The sequence below is a fragment of the Rhinatrema bivittatum genome, chromosome 2, assembly GCF_901001135.1.
Source record: "Rhinatrema bivittatum chromosome 2, aRhiBiv1.1, whole genome shotgun sequence".
NCBI classification, from domain to species: Eukaryota; Metazoa; Chordata; class Amphibia; order Gymnophiona; family Rhinatrematidae; genus Rhinatrema; species Rhinatrema bivittatum.
In genome coordinates, this window is record NC_042616.1 from 772,419,529 (window position 1) to 772,432,389 (window position 12,861).

Here is a 12,861-nt window from a genome sequence, read left to right on the forward strand (position 1 = left end):
ATAAAAATAAAAAAATAAATCACAAAATATACAGAGTAGATTTCATTTGAAAGAGGAAAACTGATATTTTAACAGCCCCAAATCAATGATAGAAATAAGACTTACATAAACTCAAAATTCATTTTGATTACTTGCATCATTTATTCTGATACAATATTTAACTTGCTTGTTCTTTCTGGTGTAAAACATAACTTATTGGTTACTCTGCTGAGTAACTGAAATTACCGATTTCAGTCTGCTTAGAGATTTATTTACCTTACTTGTGTGAGCTCAGATGGAAGCCTGGTGCCACTTAGAAGTATTATCTCCCTAACATTTTAACCACCTACTCACACTACTTCCTCAGAATCGTTTATTCTTCAGATATATCTAAGTATTTATTTATTTTATTTATTTGTGTTTTTCTATACCGGCATTCACGGAAGTTCGTATCATGTCAGTTTACATAAAACAAGGGGTGAGCAATACATTATAACGAACATAACTAAAACATAAGAGTATACATTACAAATTATAACAAGTGCATAGAAAAATAAGTTACAATAAAACAGGGGTTATTCTAACTGGGAGTAGAGTGAGAGGAAAGATAAACGTTTAACAAGAAATATAACGTTGTATTGAATGGTTGGTAGTGTCTGGTTCCGATTAATAGAAGATGTTGCCTTTGTTGGAAGAGAATCATTAAGGGTCCGGAAATGCTTTCAAGAATAGCCATGTTTTAAGTCTCTTTCTGAAGGTTGGAAGACATGGTTCCTGTCGTAATTCTAAGGGGATTGAGTTCCATAGTGGTGGACCTGCTGTGGAGAAGGCCAGATCTCTCAATGTTATATGTTGGGTGGTATTGGTGTGTGGTACTTGTAGTAGGGGTGGGACATTCGATTTGCTTGATTTATTTATTTTGCAGGTTCTCATATGCTACCCTATTGGGGTTCCATGCTACAGTATCAAAATAAAAGCAAGCAATACACAAAAACAGCAACAGTTTAGCAGCACAAGACAAGGCAAGGCAATAAAAATTAGCAACAGCATGCAATGAACAAAATCAGGAAGGTTCAAGCAGTAAGAAATAGACACAGGGAATAGAGAAAAGTTTAAGTGAAAGCCAGTTGGAAGTAATGGGCTTTCAGCTGCTTCCTAAATGTATGGTAATTAGCAATGTTTCTGTGGGACACAGGTAGAGCAATGTACAGAGTGGGGCTCGCAACAGAAAAGGCCCTGACACAAATGGTCTGCAAGTGGCAAGACTTAACAGCAGGGACTACTAGCAGTCCCTTATCTGAAGATCTTAATAGGCGATGTGGAAGATACTGTACTAGTTTATTAGCCAGGTAACCTGGACTCTTGGCGTGAAGAGCTTTGAAAACCAAAGTGATGACTTTGAACTGTACAGGAAGCCAGTGAAGTTGCTCAAGTATGGGAAAAATGTGCTCTCTGATGTGTTTGATTGCCTCTCATCCTATCACAGCATTTTGTATTAACTGAAATGCCCTTATCATGTATTCAGGCAGCCCAATGTAAAGAGAGTTACAGTAGTCCAAGTTGGTCAAGGTAAATTCTGAACTACTGTTATGAAATTGGCCATAGGCAAGAGATATTTCAAAGGGCAGAAGGATCAAAGCTTGAAAAAGGCAGACTTGATAATGGCTTTGAATTGGAGCTTAAAGCAGAAGATGGGGTGTAATAAGGATACTCAGGTCTATAATGATGGTGATAAATGAAAGAGGTGAAACTGTCTACCATGATCTCTGGTAGATCAGAGGGAGGCGTGCTCAACTCAACCACAGGACTTCAGTCTTGGCTAGGTTAAGAGCTAAGCCATTTTTCTCAAGCTAAGAATTGATAGCAGTGATGCAACTGGCTATATTCAGATGTACAGAGTCAATGAAGCCAATAACAGAAAACTAGCTGGATGTCGTCAGCATAAATTTTAAACTTGTCCTCAAAGGAAGAACTGATAGAATATAATGGTGCCAGGTACACGTTACATAACACGGACGAGAGGGCTGAACCCTGCGGAACCCTTCTTGTTAAGAGTTTTCCATGTTAAGATATCCTAAACTAAACCTTACATGAAATCGCCATCCTGTCAGATAGCAAAGAAGCCAAAAAAAAAAAAAAGAACACCTCCACCAAGGCCATAGAATTGCAGACCATCTAATAAGATGGAGTGCTCTACACAATCAAATGTGGCTGAGATGTCAAGGGAGACCAAGATTAAAGAGTTTCCTTGATCAAAATGAAGAAGAATGAAAGCAGACAGTGAAAGCAGCAAAGTTAAGGTGCTCTGATTGACCCAGAAGCCACATTGATTTGGGTGCAAAAAATGGTTGCCCTGCACAAACTCTTAAGTTGGATCAGGACTGCCTTTTCAAGGAGCTTAGCAAGGGTGGGGAGGTTAGATATAGGTTACTGATGAGGTAAGGCAATGAAGCTTTTTTTTTTTTTTTTTTTTTTTACAAAAGTCTGGAACAATTCTTTGAGTCAAAGACAAAGCTTTAGAGAGCTGACTCAAAAATGATAGACTGTAGATCAAGCAAGAAACCAAGCAAGAGACCAAGGGTCAGTGAGAGGATCTTATAGAATGTAGAATTTTATCTACCTCGGTGCTATTGCAAATTCAAATTGAGACCAGAGGGACAGAGTTACCTGGGTCAAGTGGACCGTTCTCACAAGTTACAGGTAGCAAAGCAGTGTAGATTTACTCAAGAAAAACAAGGCAAATATATCACAGCCAATGCCACACTGGTTGATTGCAGAGTGATACAAGCTGTTAATTGAAAAATGTTCACAAGGGTAGTTGAGAAGAATGAAGGCAAGTTGTATAAAATGAGCATTTGCAAGAATCAAAAAGAACATGATTGTTGGCCGCAGACTATTTTCTAGTGTGCCTCTGAGTGGGCTGATTTGTATGCATGCCATTGTTGCTCAACATGACGTATAAATCTCTTCAGATTTATAAGGTCAAGCAAAAACCTTATGTTTAGTGAACAGATTTAGTGGTCCTGAGTGGGGATATTAAAGGAGTGCACCAAGCCATTAACATGGTCAGAATCTAACTGGGGAGAAAATAGGTAGCGATGTGAATCGTTTTTTGACGATTTAAAAAAATCATCAGATATTTTTTAAATCGTCAAAAATCGTTAAGAGTCGCGATACAATAGAAATTACCCCGATTTATCGTGAAAAATCGTAAATCGGGGGAGGGGGGAAAACTGGCACACCAAAACAACCCCTAAAACCCACCCCGACCCTATAAAACTAATCCCTTACCTTCCCCCACCCTCCTGAACCCCCCCCCAAAACCTTTTATGAGTACCTGGTGGTCCAGTGGGAGCGCGGGGACCGATCTCCCGCTCTCGGTTCATCGGCGCCATTTTGGCTGCCACTCAAAAATGGCGCTGATGGCCCGATAAAAAAAAACCCCACCCGACCCTTTAAAAACGACCCCTTAGCTTCCCCCACCATCCCGATCCCCCCCCAACACATTTTAAAATTACCTGGTGGTCTAGTGGTGGTCCCGTCGGCTGCCACTCAAAGATGGCGCCGATGGCCCTTTGCCCTTACCATATGACAGGGTATCCGTGCCATTGGCCGGCCCCCGTCACATGGTAGGAGCACTGGCTGGCCGGCGCCATCTTTAAAGATGGCCGCTGCTGTCGTAAAGATGGCGCCGGCCATCCAGTGCTCCTACCATGTGAGATGGGCAGGACCATCGGGAGGGCGGGAATAGCAGCAAGCAGGTCTAACCTGATAAGAGAAGCAAACATCACAGTAAGGCAGGCATAGCCAAAGAAACAGCAGGTTGTCAGCATGCATAGCAACAGCATCTGATGGTATTGAAAATAAAACTGAAGATTAGAATTTGCAGTATTAGCAAGCGTTGCTTACCTGTAACAGGTGTTCTCACAGGACAGCAGGATGTTAGTCCTCACATATGGGTGACATCATCAGGATGGAGCCCAATCACGGAAAACTTCTGTCAAAGTTTCGAGAACTTTGACTGGCCCCTACTGGGCATGCCCAGCATGGCACAAACCCTGCAGCCAGCAGGGGTCCCCCTTCAGTCTTATTTAAAACAACAAAACGTTACAAACCCAACACCACGGGGCGGCGGGCGGGTTTCGTGAGGACTAACATCCTGCTGTCCTGTGAGAACACCTGTTACAGGTAAGCAACACTTGCTTTCTCACAGGACAAGCAGGATGGTAGTCCTCACATATGGGTGAATACCGAGCTGAGGATGTCCGAACATGCACCAAAGATACCCAACGATGTGCAACAGGCACAACTGCGGTGGAATTTGGTAGAGGGCATCCTGAACCCCACCGGGCAGGAGGAAGGGTGTTATGTCACGTTGGAAATAGGTTACGCAGGACAGATTGGCCGAAGATGGAATCCTATCTTCCGGCTTTGTCCAAGCAATAGTGGGCTGGGAAAGTGTGGAGAGAACTCCAGGTGGCAGCCCTGCAATTGTCAGGAAGCGGCACCGAGCGTAGGTGTGCTACTGAAGTCACCATGGCCCTCACAGAGTGTGCTTTAACACGGTCTTGAAAAGGAATGCCTGCTTGCTGATAGCAAAAAGATATGCAGTCCGCCAACCAGGAGGAGTCAGTCTGCTTACCCACAGGTTGCCCTAATTTGTTAGGTGGAAAGAGACGAATACTGAGTGCTCTTCCTGTGGGCAACTGTACGGTCTAGATAGAACGCTAGAGCCAGTTTACAGTCAAGGGTATGCAGAGCCTGCTCCCCTGGGTTGGAGTGGGGCCTGGAAACAAGATAGGTAGTATGATGGATTGATTAATGTGAAACTCCGAAACTACCTTAGGCAAAAACTTAGGGTGAGTGCGGAGTACCGCCCGGTCCTGCAGGAGTTTAGTGTAAGGCGCATAGGTAACTAGGGCCTGTAACTCACTAACCCTGCGAGCTGAAGTAATAGCCAACAGGAAAATCACTTTCCATGTGAGATATTTTAGGTCACAGGAGTGAAGAGGCTCAAATGGTGGTTTCATGAGCCGCCTGAGAACCAGATTGAGGTCCCAAGAAGGGGCCGGAGGACGTAAAGGTGGCTTGATATGGAGCAAGCCTTTAAGAAAACGTGTTACGAGGGGTTGTACCGATATAGGGACATCCCCGACACCTTTATGGAAGGCGGCTACCGCACTGACATGCATTCTGATGTAAGAGGTCTTTAGACCTGATTCCGATAAGTTCCAGAGATAGTCCAAAAACCTTGGGATTGGACAGGAAAAGGGATTGCGAAGAATACCATGATGTATACCTTTTCCATTTATAGGAATATGACTTTCTTGTGGAAGGCTTCCGTGAAGCAATCAATACACGAGAAACCGAATCTGAAAGGTTAAGTGGTTGAAGGATTAACCTTTCAAAATCCATGCCGTCAGGGACAAGGCCTGAAGATTGGGATGGCATAGACATCCATCGTTCTGAGTGATCAGAAGCAGGTGCATTCCCAAGGGAATGTGCCTGCAGATGGTGAGATCCTGGAGTATGGGAAACCACACTTGGCGTGGCCAGTGAGGTGCTATCAGGATCATGGTTCCCTTGTCCTGACGGAGCTTCATGAGAGTCTTCGAGAGAAGAGGAAGTGGAGGGAATGCATAAAGCAGACCTGTTGCCCACGAGAGGGAGAATGCATCTCTGGGCTGAGAGCGCTCGCTCCGAATGAGGGAGCAGTAATTGTCAACTTTGTGGTTCTGAGGGGACGCAAAGAGGTCTATTTGGGGATGACCCCATTGCTGGAAGAGAGAGGTCGCTACGAGGGATTGAGAGACCACTCGTGCGGTTGGAATACACGACTCAGTTTGTCTGCCAAGACATTGTGCACACCTGGCAAATAGGTGGCCCTGAAGTACATCGAGTGGGAGAGTGCTTCCACCCAAATCTGCGAAGCTTCCTGACACAGAAGGAAGGAGCCTGTGCCTCCCTGCTTGTTGATGTACCACATGGCCACCTGGTTGCCCATCTGAATCAGGATGACGTGATTCGATAGGCAATCCTGAAAAGCTCTGAGAGCATATCTCTTTTCTGAGAGCACCTTAACTCTTCTCTGAGAGCACCTTAACGCCTTAACACCTTAACTCCTTAACACCTTAACTTATTTTCTCTGAGATCACCTTAACTCTTTTCAACGCCCAGTCAATTACCAAAAAAACTCATATCCTTCATGACTATCTGCTCGATGCCAAACCAGATATCTGTGCCATCACAGAGACCTGGCTGAAGTCATCAGACTCAGTCTTAATTAATCAACTCCCCACACAGATATATATCTTCTCCCTACCCAGAAAAAAGAGAAAAGGGGGAGGTCTCCTCATAGCTGCTAAAAAATCGCTTAACCTCACTCCTCAAACTATTAATACAATTCCCAAACTGGAGATAGGCCTTTTTAAATCTAAGTCACTCCAAATCCTACTCACTCACGCTCCACCCGGACTTCTAGAACAAGATGTCTCCCCTATGGTGGAAATCATAGCAAAATACGTAAAACTAGAGTCACCAGCCATAATCCTTGGAGACTTCAATTTTCATATTGATGCCAATCCTCGATCTTCTAACTGTGAAGCCTTCCTATCAGCCCTTTCAGACATGGGCTTCAAACACATCAACCAACCCACACATAAAGCAGGTCATACTCTTGACCTTATCTTCACAAATTCCAACCTCTTTCCACTTTCACCCCCTCTATGCCTCCCAGTTCCATGGTCAGACCATTTCATGATCACCTCCACCATTAAGTCATTGACAGGATTTTCTGCTCCCCGTCAGGCAACCACTCTGCACTACACGAAACCTTGTCCTTCAGAAGACCTCGGCAACTCTCTAATCAAAGAACTTCCTAACCTGGACCTATCTAACCCCAACTCTGCTATTAGCTCTTGGCAAACTATTACTGAAAGGATAGCCAATAATTTATGCCCACTGTCTAAAAAACCATAGATCCTTTTCGAAAAAATAAACAGCCATGGTTCTCTAAGGAGCTCCGTACCCTGAAGCAAAACCTTAGACGGAAAGAAAAGGAATGGAGGAAGAACCCCAACCCCCCATTCTCTATCCATATATAAAAACGCCCTCCACCATTACAGAACGACAACACTTCGAACAAAAAGAGATTTCTATGCCCACCGTATCCACGATATGATATTCGATGCGAAGGCTCTTTTCTCTTACGTATCAGAACTTACCAAAACTGCCCCCCCTATCATTCCTGACGATACAGCCCAATCGAAAGCTAATGATCTGGCATTATTCTTTCAGAATAAAATCTCAAACACCCTAGCTAAATTATCCACCAACCCAAACTCACTACCTCCGGATACCCTCCACCGACTGAACACAGACATAAGATTGGAATCCTTTGATCCAACCCACACTACAGCGGTGGAAAATCTGATAAAAAGAATGAAACCTTCGACCCACCCGCTGGACCAAATCCCCTCCAAATTCCTGATTCTTATACCAGAATACATCTCCAAATATCTAGCTGATATTATCAACTGTTCCCTCTCTCAAGGAATATTCCCAGACATTCTCAAATCAGCCACACTTAAACCCATTCTCAAAAAACCGAACCTGGATCCGGATGACCTCAATAACTACCGCCCCATCTCAAATCTCTCATTTATAGCCAAGATCATGGAGAAAATTGTAAATAAGCAGCTTTCAGACTACCTGGAGGACCACAATATTCTACACCCATCACAATACGGTTTCCGTAAAGAACACAATACTGAAACCTCCTCATCTCACTTCTTGATCAAATCTACAAAGGTCAATCATTCCTTCTAGCCCTTCTGGACATCTCCGCAGCTTTCGATACTGTAAATCACAATACCCTATTAAACCGGCTATCAGATATAGGTATTTCAGGATCAGCTCTCAAATGGTTCGACTCCTTCCTTAGCAACAGAGGGTATAAGGTTAAAATCAATAACAAGGAATCCTCTCATATTAACGCCCCATTCGGAGTTCCTCAGGGCTCCTCCTTATCACCCACCCTGTTTAACATCTATATACTCCCTCTCTGCCATGTCCTCTCAAATCTAAATCTTAAGTTCTATATATATGCCGACGATGTACAAATTTTAATCCAGATCACTGGACTCTACACTCAAATTATGGAACTCTCATCCACAAACGATCAACCACCACCTTTCAAGCATTAACCTGGTGCTCAACACTTCCAAGACTGAACTACTGCTAATCACCCCAGAAGGCAGTCCCTTTGATAACCAATTGCATTCTAACTTACAAATATCCCATGCCCGAGATCTTGGAGTTATAATAGATAGTCACGTGAACTTAAAGCTGTTTATAAGACATACAACAAGGGAGTGCTTCTACAAGCTACAAGTATTCAAAAAACTCAAACCGCTTCTATTCCATTACGATTTCAGATCTGTCCTTCAAGCCATTCTTTTCTCCAAGATAGACTACTGCAACTCCATCTTGCAAGGTCTACCGACTTCTACTATAAAACCTCTCCAGTTGCTCCAAAATGCAGCGGCGAGAATTTTAACAAATACTAATCGCAGAGCGCATATCTCCCCCATCCTAAAAGATCTTCACTGGCTCCCAGTAAATTTTAGGATCCTTCATAAATCACTGACAATTATCCATAAAAATATTCACCATCAAACTCCATTAGATCTTTCACACCCCTCTCAAAATGCAATCGACGACCAGACTCTTAAGAGATGCCTACAAGGGATCCTTACATGTTCCCCCAATCAAAATAGTTCACCACTCAAACATCAGAGACAGGACTTTCTCTATCACAGGACCCTCCATCTGGAACGCCATGCCTCCGGACCTCAGGCAGGAAACCTGTCTACTAACTTTTAAAAAGAAACTAAAGACATGGCTATTCTGCCGAGCCTTCCCAGATACTAGCTCTACAGTCTGATTTAGAATCATCATATCACTTATGTAAATAATCAAACGCTAATCTTGCTCACAACTTATCATGAGGTTTGGCCTCTGCCTCCATCCCATACTCCATTGTATATAGTAATTTATCGTATATAATAATTTATCTTTCATTCTCCCCCTCTTTTTTTTTTCCTTCTCCCAGTTAAGGCAACCTTGTTATAATGTAACTTTTATGCTCCTTCTAAATGTCTCTTGTTGAATTGTTGGTTATAGTTCTGCTTAGTTCGATGTAAACCGAGTTGATTTGATCTGTATCAAGAAAGTCGGTATATAAAAAGCCTTAAATAAATAAATAAATAATATTGCATTGCTCGAAGCTCCAGGAAATTTATCTGGTGTTTGGCTTCCTCTGGAGACCAAAATCCTTGTGATTGTAGATCGTTCACATGAGCTCCCCACCCGAGGTTGGAAGCGTCGGTGGTGAGAATGAGTTGAGGATCTGGTAGGTGAAAAGGCAGTCCCTGGAGGAACGGAGGAACGCAGGGTCGGATGAGTATGTAACTAGGTGTGTAACTCACTGATCCTGTTGGCAGAAATGACATTTATGAGGGAAAGAATTTCCCATGTCAAACTGTGGAAAGGCCCGGAGAACGTATGAGACTTATGGATAAGATATAGGTTCCATTCCATGAGTAGTGAAAATAGAGGCGGCTTGATCAGTGAATAATCCATGGTATGCTGACTCAGAAGGGGTTTACTGTTAATCTGGTATCCCCACTCCCAAACGATACACCAATTGGAACATAGGTGTACCTACCCCCACATTGCCACCAATTGTGGACCCTGTCTCTACCAATTACCTATCAGTTACCTCTCTGTTATTCCTTAGTTAACAGCTTTCTTACTAAATTGCTTAATTATTTTTTCAGTTTTTATCAGTTTTTATCAGTTACCATTTATCAGTTACCATTTTATCAGTTACCATTTATCCTACTAAATTGTTAACTACCTAGTTTGATTTTCAGGCTCCCTTTATAGCCTCCCTATACTGTAACAACCTCTGTTGCACAAGTTTCCACTATTTGTCCCAGTTCCCCCCCCTCCCTGTTCTTTGTACCTTTTTCCAATCTAGAGTTTTATTGTAAACCGACATGATGTGCCTACTAATGTCAGTATAGAAAAACTGTCAAATAAATACATAAATAAATAAATAAATAAATAAAAAAAATGTGGAGGATGTCTGGGGAGCAGAATCCGAGGGAGCAAGAGAAAAGAGTGGTGTAGAAAGAAGAAAAAGGGTAATACCCTTTTGTATGCGTTATGTGGTAAATCATGCCATTTTGAATGGTAGGATTTATGTGTGGAAAGTTTTGTGACGCTACCAGTACCTGAGAAAATCAGTGAGTCTACGATTTGAGACTCACTTGTGAGAAGGCGAATTGGTTACTGGTGTGATAGATTGAGAAGTATGGGAAGCATACTGGTCTCGGCCAGGATGTGGGTCTGAGGAACAGTGAACCCCGTCTCGGTTCAACATTAGAAGAGTGCTGGCTATGAGAGGCAGCAAAAGAGACACATTTAAGAGGCCCTTGATGGAAGAAAGGCGTCTTTGGGAACGCATTGGAAACATGTGTAGGGAGTAGAATCTGTGCAACGTATGATTTGATTCGAACGCAGAGGGCAAGTTCGGTTGACCTCAGCGTTAGAAGATTTTCCCGCTACACATGTAGTCCGAGACCATTCAAGAGGATGGAAACCTACATGGAAAAGGTCTGCTAGTGCGTTTAGTAAATCTCTTAGATATGTGGCCCGAGGATGCATAGAGTGAGCAAGGGCCCAGGGTAGAGCTGCGCAGCTTCCTTGCAGAGCAGCTAAGAGGTTGTGTGTGCTTGTGTGTCGGAAAGCACATTGTTCCTATGCTGTCTGTCTGTATGCACAAAGATTTGTTGCAGAGGCAGTATTTGAAGGCATAAGGGTATAACTCAGGGCTACAAACTCCAGGAAGTTCATGTGAAACTGTGCCTGGAGCAGAATAGACGCATATTGGGTTGAGAAGATTTTTGGTCAAACTCTACAACCCTGAGAAAATGCGAGCATGAGGAGAAGCAGACTAGGCTTTGGTTCTAGATCTGCAATATGGATGAGGGACGAAAGCGGTTGAACAGCTTAGACCCACTGATAATGGAATTTCACTGAATCTAACCCATAGCCGTTTTGGATCTATGAGGACAGTGCATAGTGAAAAAACCTATGGCCCGACAATGAAGAATAGAGGGACTGAGGTTATGGAATATGCGCGCAGGGACATGTAAGAACTTAATAGAATGTTTGCGAGTTTGCTGGACAGGAAGGTCATTGTGACTGTGGTGTCCAGAAGTGTTGTATAAGAGATTTATGGCAGTGACAGTAATTTATAGTGAGTCATGTAGAAGTTAGAGCTCTTTGCGTGGACTGACTGTGGTTATGCAGCTGTCCATGCAAGGAAAGTGTGAATGATATTGCACTCCGTAGAGAAACAGCAGTCACCGATAGTGATTCAATGAAATACCCCAGTTGCCGAAGCTGGTGCAAACGGCAGAGCTTGGGATTGAAATATTGTTGACTCACCATGAAGCACATAGAAAAATTAGAGGTAATGTACTTACTGCGATATGGAAGCATGGTAACGAGAGATACCATTTTACCTATGCCTTCTGAAGAAAGTTGGTATTTCTGAGGTCCAGGATGGGCGGAGAGTAACTACTTTCTGTTGAAAGAAAGAATAGTGAAATTAAAACTCCCCAACCCCCCCCCCCCCTCCTGTGCTTTGTAGCGTCTGGGGGAGTGTACCGAGAACCTTGGTACAAAGTGGGGTGGCTGCTCTGATATCCTGCCAGTTAGGAGACCAGGAGGTGTCCAACTGGAGGGGCTGATGTACTCTGGATATCATGTAACCTCCCATGGGAGCGTGAGCGGTAAAGTCCTACCCACATTTCTGTGTGCTGTACAAGGAGACACAGAGACCTGTCATCAGGCTTTGAGGTGGACTTGTACTTGAGGCAGTATTTGCTGGATCTCGTGTTTAGCAGATCAGCGAATGCATCCGGAACTTTGGTTCTGAATTAGGAACCAGGAGCCAGAGCATTAATCAATACAGAGCCTCGTTGCTGAAAACGGGAAGATGTCGTGATGCAATCCCAAGGAAAAGATAGAGAGGTTCTCTTGGTATTGTGGCTGACATAGCTGGGATAGCGATATGTGACACTAATACAGTTCTTGCTATGTCGGTATTGACTGTGTTGAAGCGGCCTCGAGGATATCGTCAAAAATATATACATGAAAAAACGTCGATGGCTCGGGCACAGCAATGATGACAGTGAAGGAAGCACTGACGGCATCGGCGTAGGTATCTATGGGAACGATGTGGCATCGAATAATCGAAAAAACATTGTTGGCATCGGAAAAATGATACCAGCATCGACGGAGTCAATGACCGCATCGATAGGAACGTCGAGGGCATAGATGTATGGAGGCGGGCGCAGACTGCATCGGTGGCATGGTCATGGGCATGGACAGTATCGATTGGATCAACTCGGGCACCAATGGTGACCCTGGCATCGATGCCCATCGATGGAATTGACCCTGGCATCGATGCCCATCGATGGAAGTGTCCTGGACACTGATGGAAATGACCCTGGCATCGATGGAAGTGCCCTGGGCGACAATGACATCGACCCGGGCATGGATGGCACAAACTACACAAAGGTGAGCGTCGATGGCATCCATCCGGGCAATGATGGCACCGATGAAACCCAAGGAAAAATCAGTGCCATGGATGAAAAACATGTATGGCACTGATAGAAACGATGCAGGGACGATGACATCAGAGTACCGCGTGGGGAGGAGTACCGATGGCTTCTAAGAATCCAGGATGGTCTGAAGGGGGTAGCAATGATAGCGATGGGGGCATCGACTGCGCAAGGGTACCGAGAA

General features: G+C 43.8%; 1 protein-coding gene across 10 annotated transcripts in view; it reads right to left on the bottom strand.

Moving 5' to 3' along the window:
• The window catches only part of ASAP1 (ArfGAP with SH3 domain, ankyrin repeat and PH domain 1), a 975,348-nt gene that overhangs the window by 543,982 nt on the left and 418,505 nt on the right, over nt 1-12,861 (bottom strand). The gene's annotated exons all lie outside the window — the stretch shown is intronic.